The sequence below is a fragment of the Nymphalis io genome, chromosome 21, assembly GCF_905147045.1.
Source record: "Nymphalis io chromosome 21, ilAglIoxx1.1, whole genome shotgun sequence".
Classification (NCBI taxonomy): domain Eukaryota; kingdom Metazoa; phylum Arthropoda; class Insecta; order Lepidoptera; family Nymphalidae; genus Nymphalis; species Nymphalis io.
This window is the reverse complement of record NC_065908.1, coordinates 4771944-4787778: the sequence shown is the minus strand read 5'-3', so window position 1 is coordinate 4787778 and position 15835 is coordinate 4771944. Positions and strand designations below refer to the sequence as shown.

Here is a 15835-nt window from a genome sequence, read left to right as displayed (position 1 = left end):
TGCTATGTGGGATTATCGTGTCGTTTTTACGCGCTCATAAAACTTTTGTCTCAACGAAAACATTGTAAATATATTATTGAAACGACTCGAAATTCGAATTATTTATTAATTGAAAGTGTTGTAGTGTGTTATGTAAGTTTGTGTAGGTATTTTATAGTGTAACATAGTGCATTCTTCGATGATTCATCTGTGAACAAGAAATTCAGTTTGTGTCATAGTTGTACATGTATTTATCTTAAGTTATGTGTACCTTATAAGGAATATGTTTTGTGATTGCTTTGGCTGATTTTTCAACTTTACAATATCGAGTTTGCTGAGAAATAAGGTAAGCTTCTTCAATTATTATGCCATTTTATGATGAATAGAATTTATAAAGTGAATATGAAAAGAAACCTTTGAAGTGATAAGGTTTTTTTAAGGATAGCTGTTATCCGGTGTTATTAAGTCATTTTCCTTATTTTAACCTTAAATTTTATCTCGTATTTTTATGTTTTTGCATAAATATTAATAATTAAAATTTTAATGGCCACGGCACAGATTTTGTTATTCTCTTTCATAAAAATGAACCTACTAAAAAGAGACAAAAGACTGATTTTTTTTTAATAATAAGTTAGCTAAGGTTGCTTGTATACTTACAACACCTATACAATTTCTTTGTCTGTGACATTAAGAATTTATTTTATCTAGACTATATGGGTTTTCCCTATTATCATACAAAATACATTAACCCTCTTCTTAAGTCATTCATAAATATAACAATAATATTTTGACGTATTATTAATATAAGATCTATGAAAGAAAATGAATGTGAAATTAAAAGATATAAAATACACTTTTACAATCTGTGGTTATATAATCTGTTTTATAATTACGAATACCCAATAATCCGTAACTTGTAAGTAGATAATTATATTATGTGCCTTCCTGAAAAAAAGACCTCGACTATTTATTACATAAATTAGGTTATGAAGTATAATCAGCAACAGTTAAAATAACTTATTTGTTTAATCAAATAAAATAATTTATTTTTTATTACGCTAAAATAAAATTGATACTGACCTACCGTAATGTGGGTATTTTTTTTTCAAGTCTTGTTCTACCTATTTTACTTTTTTCTAGTACTAACTAAACTACTTAATGTTTATATGAGACAAATGTTATATTTTTCTGGCTGCTTTTTCACTTGCCGACAGTACAAGTTTCAACGGCCATAAAAGAGCGGTAATATAAAAAAAAAATGTGGATTCGAAATTCGAGTCGATATCGTTCTTATTCCTTATGTTATGGAAGACGAAATAAACCTTCATGCATAATATATGGAAATACATATAGAGGCATCTCAAATAAAACAAACGACTTAAAAAAAACTATAAATAAAAACGCTTAATACATTAAAATTACGTACATATTTATGTATATTTTTATACATTAAAATAATTAAAACGTCAGTTTTGGACGACTCATTCTAAAAAAATTTAGTTGAATGGAATGATTCATATAGGAGTAGAGGTTATCTAGGTAAAACAAAAACACAAATCGCTGACATTGAAGCGCTCGGATATGTATTATTACTGTTTATTGGACAATAATTTTGTTCATTTTCCCAGGAACAATTTAAAAAAAAAAAAAAAACAAAATATATATTTTGATAGCACATGTAAATGTCTGTCGAATGTGTGACCGAACGAGTGTAAAAATTTTCGCGAAAACCGCGTTCATATTATGATTATTTTCTGTCTAAATATATGCTAATATGATGTTAAAAAGATCTTTTATTTGCATTCAAATTAAAATAAACATTAAATACCTATTTGACTTGTATAAAATATTAATTCATATGTAATTGAAATACACTTAATAAAAAATAAAATAAGAGTGATTACATTTTCTTAGCATAAAGTTGAGATTTGATAAACTTTTTATTCTAACCGTAAATAAATTTCGATATGCATATAATTAAGTTCATTGATCCTATTTCACTCCAAAGAAGATATAACTATATAGGAAATAAATGCACCTGTCGATATTATCTTAACTAAATAGTGATTTTATCGACGATTTGCTTTCGTTTCATGTTCAGTTTGTTTTAGTATAACAAAATTATTACTTAATTTGTAATGAATAAAGTCGAAAGTTAAAGAACATTAATTTTAAAGTAGATAATATAATGACGGAGTAAATATGGTTCGGTCTGATTAAATGTGTGTGTGTGTATGTATGCACCTATTTTATTTTAAAACTATTAGTTTTCAAATCTTGACGTAAAAAGGGGGTGGGGGGTGTTGTAAGTGTAACGTGTGCGTCTGTGGCATCGTAGCTCCCAAATCAATGGACCGATTTTATGTAATTGAGATGGTTGTTATAAATTATGAAGATCTGTTCGGACGTTTGAAGTACATCAGCTCATTTCCTCCTAGACGGTCTTACAAACTTTTACAGGTCTAATAGATTTAAAATTGCGAACCTCCGAGCCGACGACGCTTAAACAAACATTTGATTTTTTACATTCAAGAGAGTTTGTTTTATGTTAAAGGTTATTTAAATTTTTTAATTAATTGAAGTTATTATTTATCTTGAGTAAATTCATGAAAATGTTTTTTTAACGACTTCCTAGATGAAATTTATCATTCACTTTTGTCGATGGTGACAATACAAACTTGTACATTGTGTATACACTAGTTTCCGCCAGCAGCATCGTTCGCGTGTGAGCGGGATAGGTAATGTGGTATCCCTATCTTTTAAATGTATCCCTGAAAAAGTAAGCTAAATTTCATAATGATCAATTGAACATTTAAGACTTGAGATACGAAACCGTAACAAACAAACTCACTTTTAATATAATTTAAATATAATATTAGTCAGACGTTGTATTTCGTTTTAGTACAAATAATAACAATACTAGTTTTATAAAGGTTATATATAATATTTATATATTTTTATGATATTTGTTAATTTCTCTCCATTAGTGAATTTTGTTATAGTAAATTCAATGGCAGTAAGAATTAAGATGAACAAACTTTTGATATACATGATTCCAGCAAAATGCTCATAGTTCTGCTATAACATGTACTACAAATAATTGTTATATAATATATCTGTAAAATAAAAATTAATGATTTAACTTAGCTACATTAATTTACTTCGATTTAACTTATTAAATTTTGAAAATCATTTCGCCGTTATTTAAGAGTATTTTTCGCTGAAATATAATTATAGCAAAGACTAATTACACCTCGACTAAATATGTTCGCAAAATGAATGGGGAACGAATGAACTTTAATGAATGAAATATAATAATATTTGAATTTTTAATCAAATATTTCTGATAAAAAGTAATGAATAAAATACGATACGTGTTTTTCTTTTACAAAATTAAAAATGAAAAATTAACAAGTTGCAAAATAAAGGTTATTTTATACATAGCAACAGTTAGATAATTTTAAAGGTGTTATTACGTGCAAACGTAAGACTAGACATTCATACCCTGATTGGCAGTATATCCATACGTCTTTGTCTATCAAAATATTTTACAATGATAACAATATACGAAAAAAAACGGTGTAATATTCTTTACGTTACTGAATAGTTTATCTGTCAAACGTTCATTAATTTAATTCTAATGTCGTCTCAATTCAAGGTCAAAGTTATTTATTTATTTTTTCTACCCTTGTGATTGGTATATACCAGAGATAAATCAATATATTTATAGGCGAAAGCTGTATTTTTTTTTATAGAATAGGAAGGTGGACGAGCATATGGGTCACCTGATGGTAAGTGGTCACCAAACGCCCATAGACATTGGCATTGTAAGAAATGTCAACCATCGCTTATAGCCAATGCGCCATCAACCTTGGGAACTAAGATTTTATGTCCCTTGTGCCTGTAATTACACTGGCTCACTCACCCTTCAAACCGGAACACAACAATATCAAGTATTGCTGTTTTGCGGTAGAATATCTGATGAGTGGGTGGTACCTACCCAGACGAGCTTGCACAAAGCCCTACCACCAGTACTTTCTATAGAGAATGGTACGACTTATTTAAATATCCACGCTATTTATTTATTATAACGCTGTATTAATTTAAAGTAAATAATAAGCATAGATTAAAATAGTAAAGGGGTATCTAAAAAGGATAGTATTTGTGTATTTTATCCGAAGATCGTCACAGGTTTCCCTCTTATGTATTTAAGTGAATTTTAATTAATGTCAAATGTAGTCAAATTAGAGCGCAGACTATTTGTAACGTTATATAAAAAAGTTTCTTAATGCAAAAATTAAGGTGTATAATTAATTGTGATCGCTTTTTTTAACTAAATATGCAAAAACTTTCTAATATAATATTAATAATATACTAATTTCCTCCCACGGCTTCGCCGGCGTGTTAAGGCAAGTTTTAGGTGAACTATGGACTTGGTACTCCTCTGTACTTTTCTGTACTCCTGTCGTCTATGCAATATTTTACGATGATCGGTTGAGTAGATACGACGTGAAGGCGTAACAATGTAACTTTTTTTTACAATTAATAGGACAGCGTTTGACCGTTGACTTGCCTGATGTTAACCATCGACACGGTCTAAGATGTAGCACGCTTGCCTATAAGAAACCTGTTTACTCTGGATTTAAAGACGCCAACATTGTACCTATCAGGAAATACGGACTCAGGCAAAGCATTCCATAGTTTCGCATTTTATTTTTATTTAGGATGGTTTTACCGGCATATTAACCGTAATTACGTCAAGTAAGAAACGAATTTGTTCTTTGTAGTTACAACGAGAGCTCATGTCTATTATATTTCGTAAAAAGAAATCGTACCAACGGGAGCAACGGTATCCATCACGCTATTATTTTAAGATTAAGATAATATCACGTTTTCTTTTGGCGATTTATATAAATAATCTCTTAAAAATTACAGGGATTATGAGCATAATAGGGTTTTGGAAAATTTTGAAGTAATTACATACTTTAGTTGAAATATTAATAACTGATAAAATTATAATTGAATTTCAACAGATATATTGGCTTAAATGCGTTGGGAAAGTTATTAAAATTAAGACAAAGACCATGTCATGTCCTACCATTGCCGAACATGACCAATATTGTTGTACATAAGGGTTTGACTTGTAGTCAAGTCAACTATGATTTTTGAGAATTCTGGTAAAGATCGAAATCAATGAATTTTGTTGTTACCAAATTCGAGTCATAGAAACATATTACAATTTCATATTACAATAATATATTTCTATATTAAAATGTAGAAATATGTACTACCAATTGTTTAATGCATCTTGGTGAAGAAACAGAATATTGTTTAAGGCCTACTTTGTTGCTATAATACGATGCCAAAAACCTATACGCAGGTGCCAACGATGCGTGTTCATGCATCGTTGCATATTATAATAAGTATATTATATATTTAAAAAATATAGTGTGTTTTTTATAATTTATTCTATTTATAATGCATGCATGTCACAATACTGTAATTGCCTCTAAAATGTTAGTCTGCTTACATGTTAATATTTGTAATATATTTGTAAATCGTTCTCAGGAGACCACGACACTGGTTTCCGTATGGGGTCCACGTGTAAAAAATGAAATTAAACTGAAGTACAGGTGTATGATGAGATGGCCTAGTGGTAAGAACGCGTGAATCTTAACCGATGATCGTGGGTTCAAACCCGGGCAAGCACCACTGAATTTTCATGTGCTTAATTTGTCTTTATAATTCATCTTGTGCTTAACGGTGAAGGAAAACATCGTGAGGAAACCTGCATGTATCTAATTTCATTGAAATTCTGCCACATGTGTATTCTACCAACCCGCATTGGAGCAGCGTGGTGGAATAAGCTCCAAACCTTCTCCTCAAAAGGGAGAGGAGGCCTTAGCCCAGCAGTGGGACATTAACAGGTTGTTACTGTTACTGTACTTGTACAGGTGTATGTATATTTTAATTTCGTGTATGTACAGAATATTTTTATATTTAAGATGAACATAGCTTCTAAGTATAAGACGAATCGCTCGGAGTCAGTCATTGTCTTGAGATATCTACTCGTCGATGTGTCATGGTCGATTTTCGCAGCCAATACTTGATATTGAATAAAATTTGGCACAGACACGAATATACACAATAAATAGTATTGATAAAATAAAACTATAGATAAAGCAAACGATTCTATAAAAGCTAACTAATTGGATTTCTTGTTACTTATTTTTATCGTCAAGCTACCTAAAGTAACTTGTCTTGTTAAATGAACAAATTCAAAGTGCTTCTTAGAGCTTCTGTAAATTAAGAATATTTTTACTACGTTTTTATTATACATAATTATGTATAATATAAACGAAATTCAAAATAGCCTTGTCGTATTTTCCCATGAGTTTGCGTATTATTTCTCCACCACCACTTTAATCACCAAAACTTTAGACATAGAAGGATTTAAAAAAATAAAACAAAAATCTATTTGTTTCTTAAAGGTTCCTCATTTTAATCAATTTAAAGGTTAAAGCTTTTTTCAATCAGACTGCGAAGTAATTGTCCTATGGGCATGGAGCATATAAATCAATGTCTCTTGCGTTGCGAAGTCCGAACTTGTTACCGCAGGGGACATGGCTCTTCCTGTTTAAGTAAGAATACTGTTGTCCATTCCTTTGAGACCCATTCGAAGATCTCGGGTTTGTTACAAAGGGTACAAACTATTACAATTGTTTATTTATTATAAAAACAAAAGAGTTGTTACGTGTTAGATAAATTGTCTAGATTATTTGAGCTTCGTTCCTGCAACTTGTTACGAAGTTTTCTTTTGGTATTGTATTATCTGTGTCTTTTACAATTTTTTCAATTTCTTAAAATTTAATAGTACTTTGTATGTAGATCAGCGTATTAGCAAGCGCCACGCTAATTTTAATAAAAATCAATGTAGTAGTGGCCGCGTGATGTGAGTGGATTTTCTTAGCCATCTTACAACGTTTTTATTAAATATTCATAGATTAAAAATATGATACGTAGCACATGTAAAATACGAGAACACTAAACACAAATATCGATTAAGGTTAAAAGCATCGTTACAATTATATAATGTGATTCGTATGAAACATGTAAATATAATACTTAGTTAAAGCGAAACACGCCATTATTATAGGAATAACTTGCAAAACTACTATCAAACTCAATTGTGTATGAACGAACAAACTTGGCATACCATACCAACACCACTAAGAATTTCCAACGAAATGTTTGGTTGTTAAAACAGTCCATACAGTTACGGTAGATAAAATAAGTTTGATATTATTCCAATCACTGGAAGAGTAAATTCATAATATTATAAATGCGAATATTTGTTCGACTCGTTATTTTTCTAACTACTTAACCGAGCATCATGAAATTTCGCACGTTCTCAGAGCACAGAAAAGGACATAATGTATTTAAAACGTGTCCGTCATCCTCACATGCGAACCTGGTCTGAAGTTTAGACCGAAACTGGTCTATGAATGTCGGAGAAGTTGTTATCAGAACTTCGATAGTAATATTAAAGTATAATTATATATAAGTATTTAAGCAAAATACTTTGAATTATATATATAAAGATTTGTTAATCAAGAACTGTTTGTAGTGCATAATATAGTTTTAGCAAATCGCATAAAATATTTAAATCAAAGTTAAATATTTTAATTAAAGTTTTTCATTACTCCTTCAATTGAAATATTTCAATCGAACCCTATTCAAATTGAAGAAGGAGTAATAAAAAATAAACCTTAAAATTAAACATTTTATATTAGCTATTTATGAAATAATCTTAAAGCAATCATGTTTTATACCAAAAATATGATTGCTTAAACTTAAAAGGTATAAGTTACATAATTGGCACAAGTTATTACATAAGAGCACTGTTAAAACAACTTATGTAAATAATTGAAATCAACCAAAGTTAATTCATTTCGGGATTACGATTTATTACAGGGAACCCGTATATATGTAGTATGGAAATTTTGCTCGGAATGCATATCCTGTAATACGATACACTAACATTTTACAATAAATGCAAGCACGGTTCAAATTAATGCAGTATGCTAAGCAAAACTCAAACTGCCACGAAAATACAAGGCTTGCTCTAAAATCCATTATAAGTTTAAAATGGTCGCAGTATTCAGGTGTTATGCAACCGCGTACTGACTCCGATAGCGTTAAAGTCTTGAACTTAACGCCTTATGATCCTCACAGAATACGCTTATACATGTTCTTTTTTTAAATTTCAAATAGTTGGGCGGACTGGCAAATGGGCCACCCGATGGTTAGTAGGACAGCACCGGTTATTATCTGTAAACGGTAATGAGTTTGTGGTACCTGCCCAGACAGGCCTGCTAAAGCCCCAAGTGTGTTAAGTATGTAAATATTTAAAAGATCCATTTTATTTTCAAGAGATACTAGGAGAATTTTGAATATAATGAACAGAGTTCAATTTGAGTTGGTATTATCTTCATCTTGTATACTTCATATTACGTCGTATGTATTACGTCGGCTGAGGTGTTTTTGTTACATTATATTGAATTTAAGGATTAATTTGCCAAATTAGAATAATTCATATAATAACTATAATTAAACTTTTGAATGCATATATTACGTTTCTTTTTCATCTCCCGAAGATCAAATATACATATTCGATCCCCGCTACATTTTCTTCGACTTAATTTTATACTCGAGTGAATTTTTATTTCACTCGCTAACCCTTTCACGTGGATAGTATAACGTATCAAGCTCGGTAAAAAATATGCATGCATTTAAATTACGTTTTGCATAACGTCTTTGTGATACATTTTATTTTATAATAAAATGTATCTAAAAATTCAATGTATTTTTTTAAGACCTTCGAATACAATATAAATCAATTCGATGTTCTATAAACATCAAAGGATTGAACGCATGGCTGAATTCTGCGAATATCTCATTATCGAAAGTGTCGGAGAATAACGAGGCTGCAAGCCTGCAACTTATAAAAACTCTTTTTCAGAAAACCTTTTATCAATAATAGAACGACAATAATCCCAATCGTTTACCCGAAAGATACCCGACGCGGCATATTAAATAAGAGAGAAACGTATTTGCTTGGAGTAAACTATCACTGGATTTGTTCGTTTAGTCCACAGTGGACTAATTAATGAACAGTGGCTTGGTCTGTGGCCGGCCTTACGAGGCTAAGACAACGAGTGTTGCGGGATTGCAGACTTTGATTAGTTGTTCAGGAAACCCGAACGTTTTCCGTCTAATTGAATAACTTGTGTCCCAAACTTGAAAACTGTTTTAGTAAAAATGTAGTCACACATGCAAATTTTAAGAATCTGCTGCTGAACTTGGAAATGGACTTCGTTTGTTCTTTAGTAATTTAGTATCTATGATGTACTTCTATAATATCTGATCTTACATTGCAAAACTTTTACCTACTTTTTAAAGTTTATATTGCCGAAGAAGTACAAAGATTCGAAGATATTGAAAGTTGTATTTGATGTCATAGTATCTATTGCTGTTTTGTGGTTGTAACAATAAACTTGTAGAGTCTTTGTATGTTCTTAATGCTTTTTCATCGAACTTGCGTGAATAACTCTTTGTTTGCGTAAAACCTCGTTGGATGATAAATAAATTAATTAAAAAACTGGAGTGCTTCCTTTCATTTAGATTTCTTTAGTGAATCGCCATTAAGAAATTGCTTAATGTATTACAGTGAAGTTTGTGAATTGGAAAAGTTATCCAACATGACTATGAACAAATTAAAATAACAGATCAGCGAAAGTTCTCGACTATACCAACAATAAGTTAGAATCATGCGAAAATGAAACTAAGAAAATAAATGGAAAATATTATTATTATTAAGATTTCAATATTAATTTCCTTACATGAAATCATATTAATTTGTATGATACGAAGTTTTAAGTATATATATATATATATATATATATATATATATATATAAAATATTTTAATAAATATATATATAAAATATATATATATATATATATATATATATATATAATTATTTTTTATATATATATAAATTATTAAATATAATTCATGGTAGTAGCTTATTTTAAATAATTATTTGAATTATATATATATATATATATATATATATATATATATATTTATTAAAATATTTTATATATTAAAATATTTGAGATACTACCATGATAACTAAAACATGAATCCGAAGATTGAGCTTTCAAACCAGGCAAAAATCATAGTGTTGCATGTCCTTAATTTGTGTTTATAATTCATCTCGAGCTCGGCGGTGAAGGAAAACATCGTGAAGCTATCTGCATGTGTTGAGTGAAATTCTCTCACACATCCACAAACATGGAATAAGCTCCAAACCGGTTCAAGAGAAGAGGCCTATGTCCAGTCGTGGGATCTTTACAAGCTATTAATTTAGATTGGTTGTTAAATTTTTATTTTGATAAAAAAATATAAATATATATAAATGAATATAAATATAATATATATATATATATATATAAAAGCCGAGATGACCTAGTGGTAAGAACGCGTAATTCTTAACTGATCGTGGGTTCGAACCCGGGCAAGCACCACTAAATTTTCATGTTTTATTTTGTGATTATAATTCATCTCGTGCTTTACGGTTAAGGAAAATATCGTGAGGCTCTTGCATGTGTCTAATTTCACTGAAATTCACGTGTGTATTCCACCAACCCGCATGGAGCAGGGTGGTGGAATAAACTCCTAACCTTCTCCTCAAAAAGGGAGGTGAGACCTTTAGCCCAGTGGGACATTCACAGGCTGTTACGGTTACGGTTACGGTTAAATTTTTATTTGTTAAATTTTTCATAGTGTAATGCCTATATTTTAAAGTAGACATGTACATATATACAAATGTGTGTTTATTTTAATGTGTGTTAATTACAATCCATTGAAATTTAGCGCCAGGAGAAAATTAGATCAATACTTCTTTGCCGTTCTTCATTGTTTTTTTGAGATGTTGTAGCTTATTATTTCATTACATTTTTTTTATGAGTTAAGTCAAGACCTGCGTAAAGATTGAAGTACCTACAAGTGGGTAGGAAAATGACACCGCTATCGCTTCTTGAGCACGCTGCCCCAAAAGTGGCCCTCGAGGATTTGATGATAAGAAAGGGACTAGACAGATTGCCGCCATAGCACGTAGAGGTTGACCCAATTTTCTTTATTAGTATCTATCATGTTCTTAGTGACCTTTTAGATTATAATCATGTTTCCGCAGTATTATATTAGAATAACTTACCTACTATAAAGAAGTTTGTTTTCGGCATATCATTTATCTACTATCTTCTGTAAAATCTTTTAAGTATTGATTTAATCAATGACGAAGTTATTATAGATTGAATTTTGTATGCTCGAAAATGGTCAGTATCAGAGAGTAAATTGTGTTCACAACTTTATGGCCGAGTGGCGTCTGCTTTCTCGGGAGACATTATATTGAGACAGTAACAAGTTGCATTTAGGGGACAGCTGCTAGTGTACTCCCAGGATGAAATTTAAAACTTCATAGAATAATGAAATGCGCTAGGGAAGTTTTATGCTGAAAATATAATATGCAAAGTTTTATCATCCATACCATGATTTAATGAGTTGAAATAACGTAGTAGGAAAAACTTTTAGGGTTCACTCAGGAGAATAGGGCTTAAAATGGGAAGAATTTCTTTCTTTTGTATGGATTCTTAGCTATCAACTGTGATAATATGGGTTTTATTTTACATTGTTTTATGGACTGTGGTGCTATCTAACTTTAAATATACTTTAAAAATAAACGGCCAAAAAACTCAAAAGGATTACTTAAGTTTTGTCCTAAGACATACGAATCGCAATGAAACATTCATTGTTATATTAGAATATTTATACCAAATATAAAAGCAAAAATAGAAATTCAAAAATAATAGTTTATACCAAAATGTTTTAATACGATAATTATAAAATGACTTCAGATACAATTACGCTTTTTGAATATCACATTATTTAGAATTCCTAATGAAAAACAATGTGGTCATATTTATTATTAACAGCACAGCTTATTTTAAATAATTGTCAATGTTTTAGGTAAAATAAGCAATGATATGGGCTAATTATTAACTGACGTTGCAGATAATTATAACCATGCCTGAAGCTACGATTATTATATTCCCATCGGCCGATAAATCGGTGGCAAAATATAATAAATTATGATACATTGTTTACTACCAAAGGGAATATCTAATTGGTACTTTTTAATATCATCAGTTTTGTTAAATGATTAATCAACTGGAATTAAATCCATTAATCTCAAAGTTATTTTATAGCATAATTAATCTTAATTCAAAAAGATGTTGAAACAGTCCAGTAAATAGAAAACTTGGACTTAGAAAGTACGCAGGAATAATCAAGGGCAAGGAGTTCTGTTGAAACTATGCGATGAAGAAAATTGTGAGGGAACGCGTTAAAGACATTCTAAAATGTAGACTCAGTTCTGAATCCTTACAACTACGGTGTCTCTTTTAAAAATATCGGTACTTGAAAATAAACCTTTTAATGACTGAATTAGAGACTTTGTGGTACAAAAAAATAATAAGTAAATTCTAAAACAACTATTAAAGAAATAAAAATTATTTACTTTCTTACTTAAATATTCTTGTACTTTCATTTATATACATTTTAGTATATATAATATATAATTTTAAGCGCATGAAAGCTTTTCATTAGATTATTGCAAATAATTGTCCAAAATCATCGATTTGTATAAACGCTTCCAATTAATCTGTTGCGCCGGCTTTAAGCACATTTTGATATTTATGTAGTAACGTCATGGATGTACATGCAAAAATGCTCGTTTTGAATACGAACTATTTTATTCATTGTTTGCCTTAATTTCGTGTTTCTGAGGATAAATTTTTAAATGCAGGATTTTCGAATTTTCGAAATTAAAAATGGAACAATACAAAACCGTGATCATAGTGGTTAGCCTTTATTACTACATTATTATTATCTTTAAACGTTAATTAAAGCCGGTTTTTCATTACGGAATATATACACTGGCCGCCAAAAAAATCGACCCACCCGTATTTTTTTACTTACAAAGTTGTTATCTTAACTATGCGACGACCTAGGTGGATTGTTTTACTTATGGGACATACATTTAACATTTTATTACCCACTTGATATTGATTTGGAAGAGTTGTAAGTGTTATTGAGGATATTTGGAATATTTTTAAATTATTGATAAGAAAACGTTACTTTGTGCACAAAGTGCATGGTTAGTTTATTTCCAGTTCTTAACGCGGAGTCATCTCGGTTCGATGTTTATTATTGATTACGTGTATGAAACTTTGTTGAAACAATAATTTTAATAAGTTTAAACATAAAAAATGGATACTACTGAATCAGAAGCTGCTCAAGTCGTAGCTCTTATTCATGAGGGGTTAAGTCAGCGAAATGTGGCTAGAACACTAAAATTAAGTCGTTCAGCGGTGCGAAGAGTGTACAAACGCTACTTGGAGACTGGAGAGTATCGCCGGAGATCAGGATCTGGCAGGGGGCGTGTCACGAACCCGACCGATGACTGTTTTATTGGTTTGACGTCTTTAAGAAACCGACATCTTTCGGCTGTTGACGTTCAAGGTAGACTCCGAGAAAGTCGTGGAGTGTCTGTGAGTGAAAATACTGTAAGAAGAAGACTTCAAGAGCAAAACTTAACCCCTCACAAGCCAGCAACAGGACCAAAACTCACAGCATCCCATCGACAAGCAAGACTACAATTTGCTAGGTAGCACGTCGATTGGACACTGGACCAATGGGAGACAGTATTGTTCAGTGATGAAAGCCGAATGTCTCTAGTAGGCTCTGATGGACGACGTAACGTCATGCGAAGGCCAGGAGAACGCTACTCTCAGTGTTGCATTCGAGAAACAGTCCGATTTGGTGGAGGCTCTACAATGTTTTGGGGAGGTATTTCTTTGACGGGACGCACAGAGCTGGTTTTTTTCCGTAATCGTGCTGTTAATGCTGAAACTTACATAACGGACATTCTGGAGCCTCATGTAATGCCTTACGCTGGATATATTGGGGATAATTTCCAACTTATGCACGACAACGCAGGACCTCACGTCGCTAGAATTGTTAAAAACTATCTCAGGGAAGTCGAAATTCCAGTTATGCAGTGGCCAGCCAATAGTCCGGACTTAAACCCGATAGAGCACCTCTGGGACCAGCTAAAACGTACGGTTCGAGCACGAAATCCAATTCCAGAAACCCTGAATCAACTAGAAGCTGCCCTAACTGAAGAATGGCAACGGACCCCACAGGAAGACATTAAAAAGCTAATCAGGTCACTTAATAGGCGTATTCAGGCAGTGATTAGGTCAAGAGGAGGAAACACTCCCTATTAAAGTAAGATTTAGGCACCCAAATTTAAAAACAAACGGCATAATCGTTTTGTACACAAAAAAATAAAATTGCGTAAAATTTTGTGTTTTCGTGTTTTGTCACATATTTACCTAAAAACCTATTTTTTGTGCAGTATTTCTGTTTTTGTACAATCCTACAATTGCATTTTTTCATTATCAATCTTAAAAATATAAATATGTGGTAGTTTAAAACCATACGATAGCTTTTTTACAAAAAATGTAGGTGGGTCGATTTTTTTGGAGGCCAGTGTATTTGCAATGTATCCTCCGCTCCGCGAATTTGTGTGGGCTGGAGAGATTATTTTATACACTTCCAAGATATAAGTTTTATTTTAATTTATCAAGATGCTTATCGCGTGACAGAGATAATATCTATATATAAATGTTAGATTTTTTTATCTTATTTCCTCATTGTAGATAGTTCTTAGAAATCTTTAGTAAATATAATATAATATTTTATATTTAAAATACGTACCTAATTATTTACGAAACCATAAATCAGATTAAGTATCCTGAGATGGTTTCATTATGATCGAATGGAAATTGAATTCTTCTCTTCGCCTCGTAATAACTTCCTTTGACTGAGAGAGTTATTTTTTCTATCTGATCTACTTTGTATACAGAGTTACTGCACCATTTATCATCGTCAGGTATTATATAAAATTGCAAAAGTTTCTAGTTAGGTTTTAAAGATTATTATCATTAAACGTTGCAAAATGTCAAAGAAGATTAACCGATATGTATTCATCAAATATCACTGCTAGCAAGTGTAAAGTCAAATTCGAAACGTAACACTATACATCTATTTAGTACTAGTGATCATTAAGGTTTTTAATTTTCGATTCGTATTGTTAAGATTATTCTAATAAATACTTTTCTTATTAGAATTGGGGCATACACCTGTATGAGGTTTTTTAACACGCCTCGATTGATATTGCAATAAGCCATCAGCTTATCGTTCCCTCCGTATTTCATATCAAGTGTGTAAATAATTCCTTATCAACATTTACCTAGCGATACAATTTTCTTTCACCTATTGCTACAACCAACTATCGGCCGTGAACCTTTTGAATAAAGTCGTTATTAGTTTGCACAGTTGGCGATATCAATATGTGATTGTTCAGAGGTTGATGGGAAGGGCAGCGTCGTGAGCTATCAGTGGTTTATCAGTATCGACGTTTCAATATGACATTAATTCACGTCACATAACATTCGTATTTACAAAATGCATTTTATGTAGTATAATAACGCTTTATTTGTTGCTTAGGTATAACAACAATGAGCTTTGCATTCCATGGTATATCGACATGGGTCTGAATGCTTTAAATGTTGCCTTGGACCGTTTCGCTTGCATGGAATTCAGAATGTCAATGGCTTATCGCGTGATAATATTACAAAACAAGGTAAAGGCGAATGGTATGAAA

General features: G+C 31.2%; 1 protein-coding gene across 2 annotated transcripts in view; it reads left to right on the top strand.

The window, feature by feature from the left end:
* The window catches only part of LOC126776767 (uncharacterized), a 167163-nt gene continuing 151328 nt past the window's right edge, over window positions 1-15835 (top strand). For both annotated transcript variants that reach the window (XM_050499517.1, XM_050499516.1), the window contains exon 1: window positions 1-325. The gene's annotated coding sequence lies outside the window, so the exon portion shown is untranslated. The remainder of the gene's footprint in view (window positions 326-15835) is intronic.